The sequence below is a fragment of the Papio anubis genome, chromosome 19, assembly GCF_008728515.1.
Source record: "Papio anubis isolate 15944 chromosome 19, Panubis1.0, whole genome shotgun sequence".
Classification (NCBI taxonomy): Eukaryota; Metazoa; Chordata; class Mammalia; order Primates; family Cercopithecidae; genus Papio; species Papio anubis.
Genome location: NC_044994.1, coordinates 62821143 through 62833206, shown reverse-complemented (window position 1 = coordinate 62833206; position 12064 = coordinate 62821143). Strand labels below are relative to the sequence as shown.

General features: G+C 33.3%; 1 long non-coding RNA gene across 1 annotated transcript in view; it reads right to left on the bottom strand.

Moving 5' to 3' along the window:
- Positions 1 to 754: 754 nt before the first annotated feature.
- Positions 755 to 12064, bottom strand: part of LOC103879818 — a 79842-nt gene continuing 68532 nt past the window's right edge. The window contains exons 2-4 of the long non-coding RNA XR_640592.4: positions 11110 to 11273; positions 8069 to 8161; positions 755 to 2050 (exon numbers count right to left, since the gene is read on the bottom strand). This is a non-coding gene — a long non-coding RNA (uncharacterized LOC103879818). The remainder of the gene's footprint in view (positions 2051 to 8068; positions 8162 to 11109; positions 11274 to 12064) is intronic.

Genomic DNA, 12064 nt, shown 5'->3' with positions numbered 1-12064 from the left:
TATTTTCCTTCAACGTCTACAGAAGACAATTGAACCATCAGTATTATTTTCTTTTGGAATAATGAACAGAGTCCATTAATAAGACTTTAGTATTTGACTGTAAATTTTATGTACTTTGTAATTTATACCAGGTTATCTTTTATCATTTGTATATTTATCATTTTATATATTTTTATTTATCATTTTACATATTTTGTAATTTATACTGGGTTATCTAATATTTATGTTCTTCTGAATATTGGTCATGATTAAGGGTCTTCAACACATTTTTTAAATGAAGAATCAATATGATTATATTTATTATTAGAAGAGTCTCTGAGATACAATCTGCTACAAAACTCTTAGTGACTTCCATTCCCTTTAACTGGAGTTTAAGATATATAAAGTGGTGAGAGACTGAATTGACCACATAGGTAAAGCCTGGGTGTCAAGGAACTAGAGAACATTCTAAGGAAGACACAAGTATCCATTGAGATGCTGAATTTCAATTTAGGAAAGAAATCAGTAATTAGGTCGTGATTTTCAAAGTGGTTATAACTAAAGGGCATAAGACTTACAGTGAAACATTTCCAGGGAAATGAAAACTAACCAGAAGTAAACATTTTTATTTCTTATGCTTATTATAAAATTATTCAAAACAACAATGTTTAGTCAATGTAAAGTGTTTCTAAACTAAACCTTGTCATTAAAAGCCACATCACTACTAGTTAATGAATCATTAGAGAAAAAAAAAAAAAAAAACACTAACATAGAATCATGTAAAAGTGAGTGAATATTTATAGCCATGCATTAGAAACTCTTGAATCTTTTACAACAATGCCAAAATGTGAATGAGAAATTATTGATGGGATTCATAACCCAGTAGGTGAGATAACTGTATCACTCCGATTCAGCCTTTGTTGATGCCTGTATTTCTTGTAGTAGATATGAAGAGCCAGGAGTGACACTCACAGTGCCCTCCACCCCCCTGGAAGTGTTATAGTCATTCACTTGTCCACATCTTGTGTTCACATAGGAACTCTCGCTGCAATGCTGAAGGTGGCCCGGTTCAAGTCACAGCCTGCTTTGGACACAGCAGTTGGGGGTCCATGGAGATGTCTACCTGAGGCCAGCTGGAGCGATAGATGCTGCTTCAGGTAAGTTGAAGTTCCTTCTCGTGGGGAATGTAGGCTCAGTTTACTGGTCAGGTTCTTAGCGAGGTTATGCAAGCTTCTTAGTCTCATGAGGGCTGAGGAGCCAGCCTTGAGCACTCAGGCTCTCTAGCTTCCTGGGCTCCTAAACAATGCCTGGGCCCACCCACCTAGCTTCCTAGACAGTGTATCTAATCACAGGCCTGTAATGCTCTCCAAACTGTTTTCTTGTGTTTTCTAAATATACTATTGCTTCTGGAGTGGGAATGAGAAGAATAAAAAACAAGTGACACAAATACGCTGAAATAGGTTGGACAGCTACATCCAGCTACATCCAGCTCTGGTGGAGCTCTTATGTTTTCTGTCGTATAAGATAATAATAATAATGGTGGAAGGAATGTCTTTTTGTATTGATGGTATTTGGGATTCAAATGTAATTACAGATTAGAGTTATTTTTTTCACTGTCTCATGGAAACAGATATTGTGCTAAATCAAGAAAATTACATAAATAGGGAAAATGTCCTATTTTAAAAACCCTAACATTTACAAGAGTTGCCTCCAAAATTTATTATTTTTATCCCAGAGTAAACCAGGTTACTATGAAAAGCAAAGTCAGGAAGTCTCCTAAGGCCTACATCATGAATACTTTCTATCGGCCATTTTATGACCCAAAATAGCACTCATACTAGAGTGTAGAAAACACTAGAGATCTTAGGTTATTTGAATTTTACAAATGCCAGGGTGGGTTCTTGGCCAAATATTTTTAGCTTAATTCATCAGTATCCTTCAACAGAGCCAGGAATCAAAAAAAAAAGTTAATTCAGAAAAGGGTTGGTACTTACGTAAAATTAGTATTTTATTTCACTACCATACACGAATGATAGGTAGCTTAGATTACCATTCAGCAAGTAAGGCATTTCTATAAAGGAGACAGAGAAGAAGCCGTTAAGAAGTGTTAAGATGGACTATTCAAAACTGCTTGTTTTACACTGACAACAGTGAATATTTGTCAAATAGATGCCCTCAAATGAAAGTTTGACCAAATATTAAGAGTTTTTCCAAGGCAAACCTCCATCCAAGTCTTTAATATATTTAAAAAGATAAATAGACTGGGCACAGTCACTCACGCCTGGAATCCCAGCATTTTGGGAGGCCAAGGCGGGCAGATCCCTTGAAGTCAGGAGTTTGAGACCAGCCTGATATTCGAGACCAACATGATGAAACCCCATCTCTACTAAAAATACAAAAAGTTAGCCAGGTGTGGTGGCACATGCCTATAATCCCAGCTACTAGGGAGGCTGAGACTGGAGAATCATTTGAACCCAGGAGGCAGAGGTTGCAGTGAGCCAAGATCACACCACTGCACCCCAGCCGGGGTGACAAGAGTGAAAACTCTGTCTCAAAATAAATAAATAAGAAGAAATAACAAAATAATATATTAAATATTATTTTTCAGTAAAGGTTATGACATTTAAAACTTTCCTTTAATATCATAATACATAGGCCCTTAGTGACTTAGGAGAATGTTTGGGTAGGTGCAAAATAAAAGCTGCTTTATTTAGCTAACTAATCAAGTAAGTGACTTTCAATTTGATGCAGCTGTACATACAGTGAACATCCCACATCACTGAACAGTTAATGCTACCTTTTATCCTTTATCATTTTCTTTATGAGCTAAGGGATTGCTCATTCAGATTCTTCTAATCCTCATAATACCTGGGCCATTATTACAAATCCTTGCTGTTCAGATAGCATCCAATTTCTTATGAATCTCATGAGTATTAAAGATATCTTGTTAAATGAAAAAGGAGGTATCACATTTTGCCTGGAATTTCATTTGCAATTCAATAGTTTAAGTGCTAACATAAAGAGAGGGCTCACTTGAAATGCACACTAATGTGTTTCTTTCTCTATCTGTAGGTATGACACATTTAGAGGACTATCTCTCATTCAATATGCAACAACCAGAAAAGTATTACTTTTGAGCCCTTTTTCTTATCATGAGTAAGACTAAATAAACTAGAGAATAGGGGGTAGGGAGAGGGATTAAAAGAGTTTGAAATTCTAAGAGATATACATATATGCAATCAGTGCAATAAAATGTGGAATGTTGTAGTTGAGACAAGTTTACTTAAAATAGCCAAAATATACTTACGCTTATGATCATACTTCAGTATAAGCATATATATGGTTATATATATATGCTTATATATATGTTTACAATGAAATATGATCATAAGCATAAATTATATATGCTTATATATGCTTATATTGAAGTATGATCATAAGCATAAGCGTATTTTGGCTATTTTATATATAGGCATAGATATACAGCTGTTATTATATATACATATATACATATACTATAATATATACATATATACTATTATTATAATATATACACATATATACACATATATATAAGCATATACCTACAGCTATTATTACCAGAGAGGGGGAATAAAGTTTGAAGCCTATGCAGTTATCAAACCAGATAGACACTGACAGCATCATCAAATTCAGTCATCATCTAATTTAGGGTTTGCCGTATTTTAGATTTGAAAACTAAATTTTGTCAATCTACTAGAGTTAGATTGATATATAGCCTGTATCATATTCAGTGGTCTTAAAAACTATAAGGGGAATGTCAAGCTAATCCTAAGTCTCACACTACTTGATCATCACATTATATTCATGTAGGAAAAATGAATGCAGAAACAAATGATTATTGGAACATTGCACAGTAACATCTAAGCAAAGGGAATATTACAGTGACTAATGTTTTATGTACCATTTTCACAGAGACATATGTGAAAAGGAGAACACAATGCTTGCATCTTTACCAAGAAAATTCTTGGATGAACAAATGTATACTTTGATTTCTGAGTTCAATTTAATAGATATAATACAGGTCCTATTACTTTAGATTCCATTCTTTTATTCAGAAAATTATTTAACATTTCTTAATTACTATGACTTTCTTGTTAAGTTTAATCTAAAGAGGGTCACCTTCATTAAATATTGGGAATTTCAAATGATTGTATATATTAATTCCTTTCCCTAAATTATATATCTGAAATCAAAGGAGCGTACTAGATATTCCCATCGAAATATTTCACACGCCTCAAAAACTTGACATACACAGATATAAACTGTTCCCTGTTGAATCCAGTTCCATGTCATTATAAAATGACAGATAATTCAGTTCAGGAAATAGTGAAGCCAGAAAGTGAACTGGAATCTAGTTCATTCCAGATTCCACCAACCTGTTTCCTGTTCTCCTTATCTTGGTAATGACACAGTTTCCTTGGTACTTAGGCAAAGAACTTAAAATTTTTCTCCACATCTTCTTTAGATTTAGTGCCTTTGATAACTTTCTTATCCTGATAAAGAATATCTATGAAAAATACACAACTAACGTAATATTTCTAGGTTACTGTCTGAACCTTTCCTTCTAAGATCTGGACAAAGATAACAATGTCTGTTATCTTCACTTACCTTCAAAATTATATTGGAAGATAAAAGTAGAAAAATTAGGCAATAAAAATATTTAAAAGTATCCAGATTGGAAATGGATGAATAAAAATACTTCTATTTGCAAATGGCATATTCTTGCATATAGAAAATAGTACAGATTACACTAAAACTTACTACAACTAATTAGAAAGTTCAGCAAGATTGCAGGATACAAGATCAGTATTCAAAAATCAGTTTTCTGTATAGTGGCAATGATCAGTATATCGAGGAAATTACAAAATCGTTTCAATTTACAATAGCATTGCAAATAATAAATATGTAAGAATAAATTCAGCAAAATATTTGCAAATCATTTACATCAAATAACATAAAACATTAGTGAAATTATTATAAAAAGACATGGATAAAGGGAAATATATCTCATGTTCACAACTAAGAATACTTACAATCTTAAGACGGTAATATTCATCAAATTGATCTATAAATTTAACATAATCTGTATTATGATCACAGCTAGCTTCTTTGTATAAATTGACAAATGATTCTAAAAGGTATGGAATGCGAGGAAATGTATGGAATGTAATGGAAATGCAAGGAATACAAAATATCCAAAACAATCTTGAAAATGGAAAACAAAGAGGACTAATAGTCCCATATTCCAAAACTTATTACAGTGCTGCAGTAATCAAGACAGTGTGTCACTGCCATAAAGAGAGACATGCATGTCAAAGAAATAGAATACACACTCCAGAAATAAAATTGTATGTTCATCTTCAATTGTATTTTTGAAAAGAGTGTCAAGAAAATTCAGTGGGAAAATAACAATCTTTTCAACAACTAGTATGGGGATAACCACATGCAAAATAATAAATGTGGATCCCTGCCTCACTGTGTCCAAAAAAATTAACACAAAAGAAATTGTAGACTCATATTTACAAGAAAAAAATCAGAAAACTCTTAAAAGAAAACACAGGATAAAATCATAATGAACTTAGGTAAAACTAAGTTTTAATAGACAACAGTAAAAGTACAAGCAACAAAAATATACATAAATTGGCTTTCATCAAAAAAATTTTAAAAATTATTCTTTGAAGACAGCATCAAGAAAGAGAAAAGGCAAACAATGAATAAAACACATTATTGGCAGATCTTAGCTATAGGCTCCCTGTTGCTGCTGTAGCAAGTTAACACAAACTTAGTCGGCTAAAAGAACAACAAATGAAATATCTTAGATTTCTGGAGGTCAGAAGGTTGCGTTCCACCTGCATCTCTGGAATATCCATTTCTTTACCTTTTCTGTCTTAATAGAGGCTGCTCACATTCCTTGGCTTGTCTTCCAGCCAGCAGTTGCCTCATTTCAAACTCTGCTTCTGTCCTCACGTATTTGTTGTAATCTCCTGTACACTCATTTCCCTTCTAAGCACCCATATGATTATCCTTTCCATCTCAATATCCTTAAGTGAATCAAATCTTCAAAGTCTGTTTTGCCATATAAAGTAACATATTCAAAGGTTCTAAGAATTACCATGTGGGCACCGTTAGTCAGGGGAGGGCATTATTCTGCTCACCACACATCACCTATCTGGACTTTCATCCAGGATATGTAAAAAATACTTGCAACTCAAAAATCAAAATACTTATGGTCCAATTAAAAGGTAGACAATGAGTTTGTGCAGACATTTCATCAATGTAAAAATAGCAAGTAAACACATGAAAAGATGCTTAAAGTGATTAACCATTAGGCAAATGTGAATAGCAACCACATTGAGACACTTCTTCATAACCATTTGGATGACTATCGAAAAGAGATCAGACCTCCAAAAAAAATTGTTTGTTTGTTTGTTTAGAGGGAGACAGTTATAAATGTTTGCAAAAATGTGGAAAAATTAGAACCCTCAGATATTGCTTAAGTTTACATGAAATTTTACAGCCACTTTCGATAATAATCTAGTCATTTCTTATAACATTCACTATAGTGTTACCTCTTGACACAGTAACTGCATTCTGGATATATACTCAGGATAAATGAAAACATGTTCACAAAAACTTGTTCACATATGTTTTAACATTGTTATTCAGAATAGTCAAACTATAGGAAAAATGCAAATGTCTATCAACTGATTAATAGATTAACAAAATGTGGTAAATTCGTACAATGGAATGTTATTTGGCAATCTTAAAATTAGAAGCACCAATACACATGTTGACATGGATTAACCTTGAATACGTTATCTAAGCAAAGAAAGCCAGTCTTAAAAAAGCATGTGTTATGTGATTCCAGTTATAGGAAATGTCCAGAATAGCAAACTTAAAGAGTCAGAACGTAGACAAGCGTCAGCCTAGAGTTGGAGTGAGTGAGGTAATAGAGAGAGACGGCTAATGGATATGGGCTTTCTTTTGCAGTTAATGAAAATATTCTAAAACTGATTGTGGTAATGGTTGTATAAATCTGTGAATATACTAAAAGCATTGAATTACACAATTAAAATGGATGAATTATTTGATATGTGAACTGTATCCCAAAAAAAGCTGCTTAAGAAATGGAGAAACATGGAAGGTTTTCACAGTCAAGAGGTTGCTGAAGAATTTGATAAAATTATAAAGGATACTTAGTACAAGAGAACTGTGGCCATACAGAATTCGCTTCTACATTCATAAATTAATGGGGGTGGTGGTAGGAAAGTAAGTTTATAAATATTACTGTCTTTAAAAACACCTCCTATATCCTTTAACGCCAATCATAATATTTCCAGAACAATTTTCCTCATCCTTCAGAAAAAGCTTGGAGGTATTTCTCCAAGGTGGCATTAGTCATTTGTGTCACTGAAGCCTTGATTCTTTTCCTTGAATTGATTCAGTTGTTACTTCAACATGTATTTATTCAGTACATAAATCCTAAGTAACAAACTGGAGGTGGAAGGTAAAATAGTGAGCGAATGCAGGTATGTTCCTTGCCTCTTGGAGTGTCCCATCAAGCACTGATGACAAACATTGTTCATTCAACGATATTGACAAAAGTATCATTGAAAAACGAATTTAGAGTTTCTGTGGAAACACAGGCTATTTAGGGACTGGACTTCATAGGAGCATATTTCTAAAGAAGAATGTGTTCATTGGAGAATTACTGGCAATTGAAAGAGGTGAAAGTGGGTGTCTACTGATCTGTGAGGGGAGGTATCCAGGCAAAGGCAAGAGTCAGTGGAAAGGATTCTGCCTAGCAGGAGCAGGACATGTTCAGGGAACTGCAGTAAGACCACTGAAGCTCAGTACAGCAAGCAGAGAAGCAAGCAACAAGAGGAGTCCAGCAAACTAGGCAAAGATGAGATCATTCAGAGCTTAGTCGTATATACTTAAAAATGTCTTTATTTTGAGAACAGGAAGCTACTAAAGAGTTCTTGTCAAGTAAAACAAACTAATGTTTAAAATTTCTGGCATTTCCACATCCTCTGTCATACTTTACCTTACATTTTGGCTCATTTCTGGTGTGCTCATTTTCTCAGAGAGGGAATATAACACTGACCAGGCTAATTTTTTCTCCCTAAAGTATAATCACCTATAAAGAAAAGAAAGGACACATGTAAGCATTTGGGATTATACATAATAAACAAAGCAAAAATCCCCTGCCCCAACCTGCCCCATGCCATGTTGTGGCAGGGTGAATACATGGATAAAGAAGGGAATGCGGAATTATTATAGCACACAGTTAGTTGACTCCTAAGGAAGACGTCACAAGCTTTAGATGTCAGCCTCTACCCATGAGCCTTCTATGAAAGCAGAGAGCAGAAGCGGTTTATAGGTCATAGTCTGTGTAGATTCTTAGGTAATCGCCAGATCCCAAAGTTCCATAAGCATTTCACAGACCATGTTTATCCTCTTATGCTCACCAGCGCTATGTGAGTGGGATACATAGTAGTCTACTGGTCTGTCCCAACATCTTTGAAAATGATCCTTGATCTAAAATCTCTGAGGTTCATATGCTGTGCATGACAAACCTCAGTGAAAAGTGGCAATTGGTGGCACAGCTTCTTATTAAGGAGCCTACACATTTTACAGTAGATTTCAGGAATGCATTAGGGGCTTTCAATAATGAATTTCCCAACCTCGCATTGTCGCTTTCTTCTGAAGACATGGAAAGAAGCATATAACACTCAAGGTTGACCCAGTGCTTACAAGTCTTCTGGATTGGATGCTCATGGGAACTTACAATTCCATGGCCTGAAATATGAGTTTCAGGGAAAAAAAATAATGACTTCTTTGATCAGCAGTACATTTTTTTTTTCTGAGAAATTCATAGAGGAGACAGTTTGAGGGTAGAAGAAACAGAGGGCAGCAGAAAGGGACACTCTGTAAAGCTACAAGAAGGGAAAGCAAACGGGAAAACACGATCCCATTCTCTCCTCCAGTCCTCCAGGATCCTTCCTTTGTCCAGTATTCAGGGAAACTCATAGGGAATCATCTGAAAGAGGAGAATGTAGTCTGCAGAATAAAAGTCCTGGCATTTCACAATGATTCGTTTAGAAGTGAAGGAAACTTAAAAGGAGCTCAGTTTTAAGACTGAGAAGAAGTTTCATTGTAGGCATTGGAACAAATAAGAGGAGAGGGTGTGAAAGAGGAATTGCAATGGTATAAATGAACCTGGGTAAACACACACACACACACACACACACACACACACACAATATAAAGAGGGATTGCAATGGTATGAATGAAACTGAATAAACACACACACACACAATATAAAGAGGGACTGCAATGGAATGAATGGACCTGGATAAACACACACACACACACACACACACACACTCTCTCTCTCTCTCTCTCTCTCTCTATATATATATATATATATACACAAGTTACACCAAGTAAGTGGACCCCGGCCTTGGTCTGACCTAGGGAAACACAGTAAGTGCCACCATCATCTTCTCTCTGTGAGTCCTTAAGGAGGAGCTTAAGAAAATTGAGAAAGGAAAATAGGTGGCTTCTTCCTTTTGTGTCTTGAGTTTTACTCTCCTTAGTATGACTGACCTTTAAATTGAAGTGAAGATAAGAAAGTCTTAATGTAACACAACAGAATGATATTGTTGGAAGTTAAATAACGCTGCAGGCTAGCCCTGTTAATAGGGACATCCCTGCTGCTGGGATGTGTATTAATATCAGTGTGCTATGTTAGGGCATCAGCCATTAACACAGCACTGTTGAAAGAACATCAGCTTCCAAGTGAGTGACATAGTCTGAAACTTACTGGTTCTGTGCCCCGTAGGCAGTTATTTAAATCCTCTGAATTTAGCTTTGACTCTACATTGGGGGAAATTATGTCTACCTCACAGTAGTTTTGGAAGTATTAATTTATATAATTAATATAATATATAGAGAGCAGTTTGAGAGAACTTAACACTACATATTCAGTGAATCATAGCTGTTATTATTATAAATGGAACCAGTTTTTCATATTAAATAATTGGCCATTAAAAGGTTTGTGAAGGAATTTGCAATGGGTAAGTGAATTTTTAAGGTGTGTACAGAGCCAGAGAGAAAAATTGCTGTATAAAACAGGCAGAATAGCTAGCTAGTGTAGGTTCAAGTAGGCACAGAAACTCAATGGTACGTAGGTAATTGGAGGCTCCTACTGATAACATAAATTAGATGCCTAATTGAACTAATTATATTAATGAAGAGGAGAGACCAAAGCACACGAAGGGAAACATATTCACTAATTTGGCAAATGGTAGTTTTGCTTATATTTTTAATTAAAAACTACTTTTAATTTTGTGAACAGTACCAAACTGAGATAGCTAATTATCTATCTATCTATCTATCTATCTATCTATTTATCTATCTACATACCTACCTGTCTATCTAATATATCATATGTACCAATATAATAGTTCTATAGATGTATAAAAAGTTTTCAAGTAAATTTATATTAGGATTAATCTAAATAAAATTTTAGATTATTTTAAATTATTCTAGGAGAGACCTATGTACACAGAAATTCTGTTTTTTCTTCACTTTGGACTTAAGGTAAATACTGGTTGAAATATATAATAATACAATTATCTTATTTAAAAAAATTTCATTGGCATCATTTGAATGGCTTTATCTTCCAAAATTTTCTTGTATATTCACTATTTAAAAATAACATAAAATAATAGCCTATTAAAGATATCTTGTCATCAGCATTATCATCATTATTATTATCATTAAAAAATAAAATGAGAACACACAAAATATTTGTACCACTAGGTTAAGAAATAAAACTCTGCCATATAATATAAAATGTCCTTATGTATTTGTATCCATTTTGTGTAACCTATCCATAATTTATCTGTAACTATTATGCAGACTATCATAGTATTCTTTCCTAGCATTTTAAATATATTTTATCACTCAATTGTGTACCACTTTTATTCCTATTCAGTTTAAAATAACTTGTAAGTCTCTTTTAACCAATAAGTTCCCCTTCATTTCTATCTTTTTCTTAAAATTGCTTTTTAAAAGAACCTGAGGTATTTGGCATCTAGAGTCTTCCACAGCTTAAATTTTGTTGATTACACAAGGATTTCCTCTGTTTTCTTTATTTTTTTCCAAAGAACTACTCAATCCAAAGAATCCAGCAGCTCAGGTGCAATTTTTTTCGTGAAGGTCAAATGTTGATGAAATGTCATCTTTAAAGTATAAAAGAAAGAAAACAACAACAAAGAGATAATATTCAATCTAAATTTTTTTCCAAGAGAAAACGTAATTTAAATATAAAGTTAAAAAGCTCATTAAATTTTAAAAATTAGATAAATCATTGTTAGCATATTCATACTATAAGAAATACTAAGCTATATGCTTTTACATATAAAGGAGAAATAATACCAGATAGAAATTTGGATTACATAAGGGAATAAAAGTGATTTGAATGATAAATAAAACATAAATATTAAATACTTATTCTTAACTTTTAATTACTTAAAAAGAATTTTACCCATTCTAATTATAATAAATAATTTTCACTATTTATATTAAAAGTATTGTAATGGTTTTGGAAGTTTATAGCATATATAGAAGCAAAATATACTACAATAAAAGCACAAATGAAGAGGTATAACTTGAACACAGACTATGTTAGACATGCACATTGTAAAATACATAGTTAAGTGATTGGTGGATATTAAAACAGAATAATAAAAGAATTTCCAAATTCAGACATTAATAGAAGGGAAAAGAAATAGAATCATATGGCACAAATGTAAGATAAAAAAGACACATTTTTAAGTCAGATGTTTTTATAATTATATTAAATTTAAATTGTTGACACATACCAAATAAAAGGTGGAGATTATCAGATTGTATAACAATATAACATTCCTCTACTCTGTAGAAGAAACTATTTTACATATAAAAATGTATCACTTTCAGACAGTTTAAATTTAAAATAGTGAAAAATATATATATCATAAAAACACATTTT